Raw genomic sequence first — 12,806 nt, 5'->3', positions numbered from 1 at the left:
TGGAGCTTGCAGCCTGGATAAAACAGAAATGAGAGAACTGTGTGAGAAACATAATTATTATCCATCATTGTTGTCTGAACAGAACTGAATCATACATTCTGCCGTGTCTAATTTCTACAGGAGAAGATCTGGGAAATCAAATGAACAGAGGAAAATTGGGTTTGGAAGTTGTGGATGAGGTAGTTTTCCTTTGTTGATGTCACTTGTTCTCCAGGATTCAATCAGGATTTCACTGATTCAGTACAGCAAATACAATAAAACCGACTCATACAACAAGACAACAAATATTTGAGAAAATCAATAAGTTGTGTCAGACCATGTTTCAGACAAAATTGGTACAAAATATGCCGACTTGTGTCATAACTAAGCTTAGCAATTTGCAGCTGTATTTAGGTAAACCAAACATTATGTTAAAAATGCATGCAGTAATATTGTAATGGCACACAAAAAAACAACACGTTTTCTTTAATGACAATGTTTGCCTCTTATGACAAATTGTTCAGTACAAAGCCGGGCAGCATTACTAACAGTCCAGATGGTTAACTGGGGCGAGGAAAAGCATTTCAATTATTTGTCTCATATTCAGCAATGACTCTCTATGTAATAGCACGGTAAATATGCAGTTATTTATTGTGCAGTCTCTGCTTCTCTGCTGAAGAGAACATTATATAGTTATACCAAGCACCAGCAAATATTAATAGCACAATGAGGGTGAAAGGCGGCACCATTGTCTTCATCAACTTCATTTAAGTTGCCTTGCTGAGCCAGAACTTTTAAAAGCCATTTAAAGTCGACACAACCCTGGATAGGCTCACAAAAGGGAACACTTTCCATTTGGTGCCACTTTGTATCATTTGTTCCACTTGGAGAAGCCAAGAAACTGGAGCCACTTGCCCTTTTTTTTTTTTCTTTTACAAAGCGCTTGCTGAAGAGTAGAGCTGAGTGAGATGGAAAACAATTCAGCAAGGGGAGTCGGAACTTTTAAGGGCTTATGTAAAGCCTTCTAATAAAATATACACTACTAATGATAAAACCCGGCAATTCGGTCAGATTGCTGCACAGCTCAAATCCATATTAAATGAACACTTGAGCCCTCACAGACAAATGTAAACTTCAAGGCTATTAAGCAAAAAGGCACACATTATTCATGTCATTTCAATGCAAATTTGTGTCACCGGAGACAAATATCTGCTATGTAGGAGACATAGTGCACAAGTGCCTGATGCTCTGGTTTAATACATGGTGTAGTTCAAACTTCAACATTTTCATTATTTTTAGGCGGTCTAGCACAGTATTCTGTAGTATACTGTATGTATTGGAACGGGTACTGCAGGTGTTTTCTTTAATATAACATGCTTTTATGCATTGTATTTTATTATGTCCCTGGGTTAAAAGTTAATGCAGGTATTATAACCAATGCTATATAATGCTATATAATGCTATATAATAATGCAATAGTGCAGCTTTGATGATGTTACCTCTGTCCATATTTTGATACCATTTTTTTACACTCAAAAAGGATAAAGGTCTAGTGGGGAATATGAATACACTGTCTCTAAAGAGGCAGTTTTCCCATCTGAAATGGCTGCTTTGATGTCTCAAAAGAATGGGAACACACACCTCCTCATTGTACTGTTCTACAAGGAGTTTGTGATACTGACACAAATGTATCATGCATAGCCATTCTCAACAACCCAGATGGCTTCTGTAGCAGTTCATTTCTAGTTCCTAATCAAATCTTCAACTGACCCCGTACCAACTGGTTTTTCTAAAAGCCACCCCCGTCTGTTGCATGTGACATAGAATCCCCTGTAATCAATTACTACAATAAAAATGCAATTAAACATCCATCACAGCATATTTAGATATGAATGTGTGATTGTACGGAACCGAACTTAGCCGAGTCAGTGCATAGTCCGGGCCACAGGGTCAGCTGTGTGTTGTGCCGAGTTGGGACAACATTGCAAGGCAAGCATTACATGAGCTGGAACTGCAATCAATCAAAATGACAGCCAGTCCACCCAGAGGCCTAAACAGGAACCTTCACAGATTGAGCCTTAATAATGAAAAGAGCTGGTGACCTGGAGCAGAAATGCTGTCTTTGTTACAGATGAACAGATATACACGCACACATATAGAGAGAGAGAGACACGAAGATCATCTGACTGACAGCCTCTGCACAGGATCTGACACCATGTGATTGCTACCATGGCAACCATTCTTCAAGCCACTACTTATGCGTGTCCCAGGAGTGAGGAGAGGCACTGGCATTCCTGACTCCTCCTGATGCTTAATGCGACTATACGATCGGCTTGCTGTCCTTGAGGCTTAATTAGCCGTTTCGGGAGCGGAAGAATGCTGCTCGTAATTGCTGAGTGAAGTACAGAGAGACCCAACTGGCAATTATGCACTGTGGGCAGGCAACAAAACCCTCCTTAATTAGATCATTACCGAAACGGAGAGACAGAGGTAGAGTGGGAGAGAATGGAGAAGGGGGAGCTAAGGAAAAAGGAGGGAGGAGAGAAGAAATAGGGTGGAGAACATGTGGATAAAAGGTGAAGACTGAAAGCTTCAGTTTGGCAGACGAGTCTGACAGACAGAAATGAGGAGGGCAGGAGTAAAGATGATGCTGTGAAAAAGTTGCCAAAGTAACGATCAGTGACGCTGACAAAACTGTTGTGAGTCTACCTTGGCTTCTCCACAGTGCAGTTGTGAGGATTTTCTTTTATAATTAAAGTCTCTCTTAATGCTTTTAAGGCTATTGAAAGGCCTCAGAGCAACAGGAATCTCGTAGTGTTTGTTAAGCTTCTGCATGGTAATATACATGATTACTGAATTATTATTATGAGCCATGATATATATATATATATATATATATATAATCTATAAACATCCACTGCAAATGCATATTTTGTACGTATAGACCGTGTTATTGCTGCACAGTTAGGCTTGGGACAATATGAAAATGTAATTATCCTGGACAAAATAATTGCAATTCACGAGACATTACGTAATGTAAAGACATACATATTTGATTGCATCACTGATAGGACACATATTTTTTCAGTGAACATCCTTTTAGTGAAAAAAAAAAACAATCTTAAATAGGTAATCATAAATCCCTGCATAAATAAAGGAAAAATACAGTCTGTTCTTTCTCACATAATTTCTTTGTTTTTCAAATCCGGCTCTATCTTTCACTTCCCCACCATGACAGAGAGCTAGACAGCTTTTTCAAGTCACTAATGTGACGATATTCACGCTTATCTTGATAATGGGAATTCACCACAATTTACTTCTTATTTCTAATTGCTATCTGCGATAAAATCCTATAATGGATGATCCAGGTTAGGCTAGTGAATAAATATCGGAAGCCCCTGATGATGCACGATCTACAAAGGTTTACAGTCATAATGACTATGAGCTAAAAGCTCATAAAGGCTGTGCTAATCCAAATTGACAGTGTTTGCTACAGGCTAGACAAGGCTAAAAGGAGGCCACGGGTATGTGTGTCCAAAACTGTGTTTGCATGTGTCAGCGCCACGTCAGTCACCCTTTTGTCAGTGTTTGTTTACGTGTATGTGCTTACATTGATTACAGTATGTAGGTCTGTGTGTGTGAGTCTGGTTGAGTCACTGTTGTTGAAGTCTCTCAGTCTCACACTCATAATAACCCCTGAAAGGACATGCAGCAATCACTCAACACCAATCCAATAAGCGTGACATCTGGTCGAGAGGCGACGACGTCGGTAATGTGAAGCCCGGAAGACGGGAATAATGAGAGTATAGTAAATAAGCTCATACTGACAGCCAGAAGGTTTCATGTCATCAGCGTGGAAACCTCAACCAAAGTAATATAGTTGTGTTTTTAGGGTATTTTGGAACAGAGACCCACAGAGAAATACCAAACATTGTATTTGAAAATGTCAAAAACACACAACAATCTATGGGGAAAACTGATATTTCTGCAATTACTGCATATGATGATATAAATTAAGGTTACACTGACTGTCAAGCTTTTTAAAATGATATGTACGCCTACTCAGGGACCAGACAAACAAGCACACACTGTCGAGAAAAAGGGGGGAAAGCATTAATTGAATGTCATGGGTCATTACATTGGAGTGTCTGTGTATTGGATATTGAATTAGTCTGATACACTGACACAGAGCAGGCTTAGATAGAAGACAGGCCGACAGGAAATAAGATTGGAGAGCGCAAGCAGGGGACAGGAGGTGGGCGGACGGGAGAGAGAAAGTGGGGGAAGAGAAACTGTAAAAGAGGCAAAGATGGGAGTGGCAGCTACACACACTCATATCTCAGACATGCAGAGCGACTTTACTGTTACGTTTCCAACTATCCTAGCTCTCATTCTGTCACTTCCTGCCTAATAATTTATCACCGTGGCAGTGTGCTGCGACCAGTTGAAAGGTGGCTTGTGGCTCAGGCTTTACAACAGCTCTCGCCCCCGCCTCCCGGGGCTTTGGGGGGCTCTCCACCTCTAGGGCTCCCTCCCTGTGCGACTGTCCTCAGTGCATTAGTACCACCCGTCTCTCAAAATACTGTGGGAACACTACAGCCGCAATGACACAGGCCACGGGTCCTTATCACAGCCCTGACATGGGACCAGCTATCTCTGTTTACCCACGTACTACCTTGAGAATGAAAGCAGGGTTGTCGAGCTTAATAAGCTGACTCTCAGCCTGAGAGACACGCAAACAAAGTCGAGCGAGAGCACATGTGCAGACAAACAGGGACACAGATAAAGAGGCATATGTAAAGTGCAGCACACTTTGGTTAAATGCCAATGCAGCACAGTATGACTGGAGGGCAATTTCAACAAAGCAGCAAAAGATGGTATCTCATGGGGCACTACAGTGAAAGATTACTTTGCAACCTAATTTGGGTGTTTAAAGGTACCTTATTAACATTTAAAGCTATTTGAGGACATTTTAAAATTGAAACTTACCGGATTAAAAACAATGTTGAGCAGTTTTTACAGCAGTTTCTAACTTGCTCTCTTCAGCAGAGAAATTAATTAAATCAGGCAAGTTTTTAAAAGCTGTCCCTCAGCAGGTGCACCTCATTTCAATTTGAAAGGTTTTTGTTGAAAGCTGATCAGGACCACAACTGTGATTGTTCTGTCTCTAGAGCAAGACCTCTGTCTTTACACTGTGAAGTGGATGCTTTTTGGTACTTTGGTGAGTTTTTTTTGTTGACCCTACTTCTCACTCCTCAATAATTTCCTCAGTAAACATTGTAAACAGGAGTTCATGGTCTCAATCGCTAGTTTCAAGTTGTCTTCAACACAGCATGATGTTCACTTTATTATGGTCCCATTTAGAGTAAAACAGACGATAAAGCAGGGCATGGCTACCTTGTCATTAACATGTCGCTGTTGTCCAATCTGGGAGTTGCTGTGTTTTTATCTTACAACTTTAACCCTTTCATGATTTGCTTTCAGTTCATGAAAGTTCATTGTAACCTTTTTTGGTCGCCTAAAAATGTCTTGTTTAGCGTTCACTTGTACTGAGCTCCACCCTCTTGTGTCACGTCTGGTTGCAAAAAAAACAAGATGGCCACGGCCAAAATGCCAAACTCCATGCTTCAAAACCGTAGTACATAAACCAATGGGTGATGTCACTGTGACTATGTCTACTTCTTATATACAGTCTATTGACCAGTAGCGTAGCAAACTTTGGAATGATATTGCTATTGCTAACTTTCCTTTACTTGTACTGTTATTACGCTACGTTTTAACATTTGTCATTAGCCACAATTAGCCACAAAGTCTCACGTAAAATACATTTAACATCACATCGTGAAAACTGTTACTTTTTATAGGAGTTTATATTGAATCAGATTTTTGTTATCCATTTTGTACTCATCTGCGACCATTACAGAGCAGTTCCCGATGATTCAACGTGTGAGTGAGGCGTAAGGCTGGCGTAATTAGTTCAACTAGTGAGTTGCAGGTGTAGATCACAATCTTGCATAATGACACACTACAACACAAGGGACGCTCCAGAGAGGCAAACTGGGAAAATTCACTGATAAGGCAACCGGCAACCGGAACGTTTCTGATTGCCGAACCAGATCAAATGAAGGATGTTGTTGTCCTCCAGAACATGTCTAAGATTCTCTCTGTCTAGTACATTACAGCAATATACTCTAGTCCTGTATAATACATCTCCAGACCTCTTCTTTCAGTCCTAATCCAGTATGATTTATCTAGTCCGGTATGAGTGTCCATATTCACAAGGGGACAGATTGTTCCCTCCATGCTACACAACATCTGGCAATCAACCCCAGAGAGAAAATGAGAGAGGGAACTTCTGTCTATGGGCTTCATTAAACAGCGTCTAAATCATCCTGCTGGGCTGCAGTGAGTAGGCTACTGTTTTATTATGGGTCAGACTGCTTTTTCTGTGTGGAACTGCAAATTAAGATTATAAGTTGCACTCGATACTTGAAGTGAAACATGAATTTTAACACGATAAGCAGACAAAATATTGGCAAAACTAAACTAAAAAGTTCTTTACCTCCAGTCCTTTGCTGGTTGACAGTTATTTGTAGAGCCCAAAAGAGAAAGAGACACAAAAACCATCTGTGTCTGTTACTGCTTTAGTTCAGCTTGAATCAAACAATATGTTCTGTTTCTGACTGCTGAATATAAATGTTCTTTCTGAGCTCAGAGCAAACAATAGAAACTCATGCTTATTAAAAAAACTAAAAGGTGCAAATTGCTGGATTTTAAGTCTATCTCTCCATTGTTCAGTTGCAAGCTTCCTTTGCCTCAGCATAAGGAAATGAGTTGTAAAGACAACAAACACTTCAAGGCCCAAAGATTCCACTTACATTCAGAAAGATGACTAAGAATGTACAGGATGCATGTGGAGGATGACCTCCAATGTATCTTCATGTTCAACTTCTTAGGCTGCTGCCAAATATTAGAGCCCTGTTTCTTTGCAGCATGTGATAAGTAAACTGATCCCCTGATTTCCTTATCAACATCTCCGTATACAGACACCCAAAGTTGAATAAACAGAACTGTATCTCTATCTATTTTTGAGGGTATCCGGCCTTTCATTTGTCAGTAATTTAGATATGTCGGACCCTGTGTGAATGGCCTTCACACGTCACTTTCCCCCTGGAGCCATGGTTCTTTATTGATGCTCAACCTATCAGCAAAGATGTACTGGGCACTGAACATTGCTTAAATTTACACCACACTGCTGCTCTCTAAGTATAAATAATATGAACATTACCTGTCCAAAGTTTGTCCAATCAGGTTACAGCTGAATGAGCAGTGAGAAAGACTCTAAAGCTAAATGAAAAGGCATCAATAATCAGACAGAGATATATGATTTGGTTTGCTATTCTGCAATAAATGCTATTCAACATCTGTAGCTGAACACACGGGGAAGCACTGTGTCCGCTTGTTGTCGAGCGACTGCATGTGTATAAAACACAGATGTATGTGAGGTTCAAGTGGTCCCTGCTAACAGAGAAGGCAACTCACGTACTGCTGCATTAAAACCATCAATCAAATCACCATATTATACTCAGTCATATGACATCTGAACTATATGTGATCGGCTATTTTTAGATACACAGTATCTGAGCACAGAGCAGGAGGTGGAGGAAAGACTTCCTCCATCTACACTGTGCAAGATGTTTTTTAAAAAGCTGTTTTTTTGATGGTGGAAGTAAAAAAAAAAAAAAAGATGCCATTTCAACTTTATCTGTATCAGCGTGGACATGACCGTAGCATTACCACCACTGTCCTGCTTCTGCCTCAACTGTCAAAGGACAGATAACCCGTACACCAGGCCCTCCCTGCAACTGTTTTCCTATCAGCCCATCGCTCGATCGCTTTATCTTTCCATACACAGAATGAAAGCATATTCTGTTTTCAGGCGGCTCTCCTCATGTCCTAGTGGTATTCCAGCACAATGAGCAGCTGCCTGCTTTCATTAACGATAAGGGAAGTGACACACCATCTATTATTCATCGGAGCACACAGCCAACCCCTTCTAGCTTGATCTGCGTTAGCATTACGGCTACATCCGCTCATGGAAGTTAATGAGTAACTGCTACCGCTAATTAGAATGTGGGCTATCTGAGGTTTATGTCGACATTAGCGGATGTCGATATGGGTTGGAAAGGATGGTGACAAGAGACGAAATGAGCAGGGGCAGTTGGAGATGGGTGGCAGAGTAAGAGATGGTGGAGAGAAATAAGACAGAAGACGGGAATGCGGTGGGAAGAAAAAGTGAAAAGTAGACAGGACATGGGACAGAGGAGTTAGTCGGGGGAAAGAGGATTGTGCTGTATGTTGCCACAGACTAAGATCACTTACAACGCTGCCATGTCACATTACATCCCCTCTTACAAACTGTGACAGGCAAAAACAACTCGCACACACACACAAACATTTTATCAAATATTCAAATGTACAATATTAGCGAGTTTGAGCTGATGTAATAACGTGCCCTAACAGAAACGTGGGTTATAAATAAAACTAGGTCCCCCAGCTCATTAATTATCACTTTCTACTCGCACAGCCAAAATAGAGGAGGCGCACACAGTCGGGCAAATAGGAAATAAGACATTTGTGCATGCATGGAAGCAGAGTCAGACAATTTATTCCCCCTCATGGTCACACACCCCCCCGGTGATAAAGAGCCTGCCTGACACCAACGGAGTGTGAAGCCAGGCAGGCCATGGCTGTGCAGCACCGTCTGCAGAGCAGGCAGGACGACTCTGGGAGGAAATCAACACTTCTAAATTCACACTCTATTGATCTGAGCACGATGACAGCCTTCCAACTCAGCTTCCGCCTGCACACACAGGGTGACACGCGTACATGTAGGAGAACACAGATCGGACACGCACATTCAAATACCACCTCGTGAAAAAAAAAAAAAGAGTTGGCTGATTGCCCCACTGAGTAGCTCAATACTCATTTTACTGCGTTGCGTGTGTGTGTGTGTGTGTGTGTGTGTGTGTGTGTGTGTACGGCTGCAATCGAGCGAGTGTGTTGCCTGATTGTCAGCCTGTCCATTTATTCCTCCCGCACAGTCAGCTGCCAAAGCTGTGTGACGAGGGCTACATTCAACGGACTGAAAAACACCCCACTGCCTCTCTCTCTCTCTCTCCCTCTCTCTCTCTCTCTCTCTCTCTCACACGCACTTATACACATTTATATAAAACACATAAACACTCCTTCTTTCTCTCTTCACACTCTTTGTCACACATCCCAGGCAAAAACATGTGACCTATGTTCTACCCTGCAAAAATAGACTGCGAAAGAGGGAGTGAGAAAAGAGCGAGGGGAGGTGTAGCAGATCAAAGAGGAGAAGATGAGCAATGTGAGGTAAACAACATGGAATCATGGTAAAGGATAACTGAGAAATAAAGAGAGACATTTCTTCATGAGAGAGAGAGAGAGAGAAAAGAGTCGTGGAAAAAAAAAGTTAGGAGAGGACACAAGCAAACAAGACCAACATGGGAGGATGAGTCAGAAAAAGGGAGTGAATTGTCATGAGGGGCTTTGCCTCTCGCCTCTCGCCTGCCACACAGCTCCACTCACCTCCTGTCCTTCCTGTTTCTGTTTCTATGAGTGCTACTGCCCCTGTGTCTCTTTTAACCTCAGCCGAGAAATAAAGGAGAAAAAACAGAGAAAAAAGGAGGGGGAAAGGGCTGGTGGTGTTGGCAGAGATGGAGGGAAGTGAAGAGAAGAAGCTCTCTAGCTGGTCAGACTATCTGTTCTCTTAGTATAATAGATTCACCAGCCTGCCTGCTGCAACCAACTGCCCCAGAAAAATGTAACGCCCTGAAAGATAAATGGGCTCAATAGAGAACACACACACACACACACACACATAGTAATCAGCCACTACTGCCTCTCTGTGTTATAGATAGTGCAGCAACTTTATGTGTGTGCAGATGCAAGTGTGTGTAAAGCTTCAGAAGTGAAAATGACCACAAGGGATACATGCATGTACTGTATATAAGAAGTGGACAGTTTTGAAGCCTCGAGTTCCGCGATTTCGCCGTCGCTATCTTGTTGTTTTTTGCAACTACTGAACGGAAGTTACCATATCTGGAATGCGGAGGAGTGATGTAGAGACGCCGTTTACGGTTTAGGTAGTGGCAGCGAACCTGTCAATCACAGTAAGCCCGCCCTAAAGCATACTCCGCTTTATGGTCTATTTTACTCTAAAAGGGACCATAATTTCCTGTGCATAAGGTCCATCCATAAGGTCCTGTGTGTGTGATTGTGTGTATGCAAAATGTTTGTGTCCGTGTTCATTCATGCATCGACTGGTGTGTGCACGAAAGTGTGTTTTGTGAGGTATGTGTGCAAGTATGTGCAGTTAGTCTGCGGGCACAAGGCCTGGCCTACAGTGAAGTCCCACCATGCACCAGTTATTACTGGAGGACTTAGTCAACCCGCTCTGTGCTCCCACAGGGCCACATGAGGCCAGGTCGAGCTCCACACTGGATCAAAAGTGCTTTTCAGACGCAAACTTGCCTCGCTGAGGTATCTCCTCTGAAATGTAACGAGTAAACCCTTTCGTTAGATCTGTCCATCTTAATAACAGAAAGCGATCTAATGAGTAAACCCTGGTTGGCCCGGCTGGCTCTGTAGTGTAAATTAGCTAAATAATTAACAGCCTTTAAATAGGCTAACTGCCCAGGCTAATGGGTCCTATCTCTTATCTCGTTCCTGCACCGATCCCTCAGACCACCAAAGCTAATTCTCCTCTTAGGGGAGTGTGTGCAACACATTTTAAAAGCAAACATCCACCCTAAAACAGCTGGGCAGCGACCACGTGGCATCTGTAAAATATAGCCTCCACACTTTGGCTTGACATGCCATGTGAGTGCAGAGGTATACAGAGCGCATCAAATATTCATATGGATACATGGCATAGCTGTAGCAATGCCAGGCCTTTAAATAAAACCCGTCTGAATGGATGTTTTCTGGAGGCCAAAGGGCTCATTTTAATTTGGACTGGAGGGAGAAAAGTTGACACTCACACTGCTGATGGCCTAACGGCTAATTTGCACTTTAATTGAGTCGTAGATTACTTTGATGATGCCATTTGTAAAGACTAAATAAGAGTAAGGGAAGCAGACCATGTGAGGATGTCTCAGAGTGTGTGGTGGAGACAAATTGTAATCCTGATGAGCCGGTATGTGGACGCACAGAGCAGTGGAATCCATCACACATTGAATATGAGGAATACAAACAGAGATTAAATGTGATGCAGATATTCATCACTAGCTTAGAAGGACCTGTCAGTATGCTTCTTGCTCATTATTTTATCATTGATAAACGAAGACGTGATTTTCTTTCCTAAGAGTTTATTTGCACAGAGAACCGTTGTCAAAACACAAACTGTGACACTGTTCACATCTGCGGTTAAATCACCCCCCCTCTCCCTATGTGTCCAACACGCTGCATAAAATCAGCACACATCCTTTCATCTAAAGCAGCAGACGGAAAGAGGGTTTAATGCGGCCTCGAGGGTTAAGCTTCCCTCTTGCCGATCACATGAACCGTCTCCTGTCAGGAGGGATCAGATCCCACCTCAGAACCCCTAGGACGTCTGGAGTCTCACTCTGCTCTTGTCTTTTCACTGTGTGTTGAGGTCAGATATTGTCCGTCCGTCTCGCATGTTCTCACGTTAGAGGAAATGAAAATCCAATCTCAAAATAGTGTGAAGCAAACAACGTTTTGGAGTGCCTAAAGTTCAAGTATCTCTTTGTCTTGAGATGGGGGAAGATGGAGTATGAAATTGAATGGTGGGTTGGTGCAGCACCCACATTAATACAGGGTATTAAACTAACCCTCTAAATCATGGTGGAGGGATTCACATGACCACATGACCCTGAGACCTGTGCGGAAATAGCTCCTGGAAGGGTCTCCCATGGCAAGGCAAAGCCTTAAAAAGAGCCTAAAAGTTGTGTGAGACTCAAAGCAATCTAGTTTGTATGCTGCGTCTTCGGACCACATATGAAGGGAAAATGTTTTTTGCTATGCTGAACGGCCCCGCTCGAAGATGGGGTGAAAAAGCTGGCCCTGATAAAGAGGGGCACCATGAAATAATAGTTTTAATATGGGAGTAACAGCGCACACTATGATGAAAGTAATTGTGTAAAGAATGGGAATTGTGTAAAAAAGAGAGCTTGAATGATAAGTTCAAATCTTGCTCATATAAAAATATGTTTTATGAGTTGACAATGTTTGATTCAGTTTCAGCACAAAATGGTTTGCGGTATATCTATATCAGTAGTTAAGGTTCGGGGACCTTTGTTGTCTGTTGACTGGAAATGGGAAACAAACAGCTGTCTCTTGTGTTAGTACTACGTTTTGTTGACAATCCACCCCAACCTCCTCCTGTACAAAACAATGCCACCTGACTTCTCCCTTTGCTCTCATCATAATAAACCGCCAGAGGGCTTTTGGGGCACTTGCTGAAAGGATGGACTCTGTTGTTTTCTTGAGAGGACAGTCTGTGCCGTCACCACATGGGCTCACAAGAACAGATGTAAAGGTACAGTTTGTGGACAGTCATGTGGCTGCTGAAGGCAGGGACCTTGGTGGACTGAAACCTGGCTTCAGAGATCTTTACACTCCATGTCTGAAGCAGAAAAATATTCCTGTGTGTAGGACATATGTGACAGAGTGTATTGTAGTGCATCAGCAGTCTCTCTGCTCCAGCCTGAGCAAAAACACAGTTAAAATGTTGAAATAACAACAGGCAGCGTTGTGTAAAGTCTGGCACCACAGGC

Source organism: Pholis gunnellus (assembly GCF_910591455.1).
Source record: "Pholis gunnellus genome assembly, chromosome: 4".
NCBI classification, from domain to species: Eukaryota; Metazoa; Chordata; class Actinopteri; order Perciformes; family Pholidae; genus Pholis; species Pholis gunnellus.
This window is presented reverse-complemented; position numbering follows the sequence as displayed.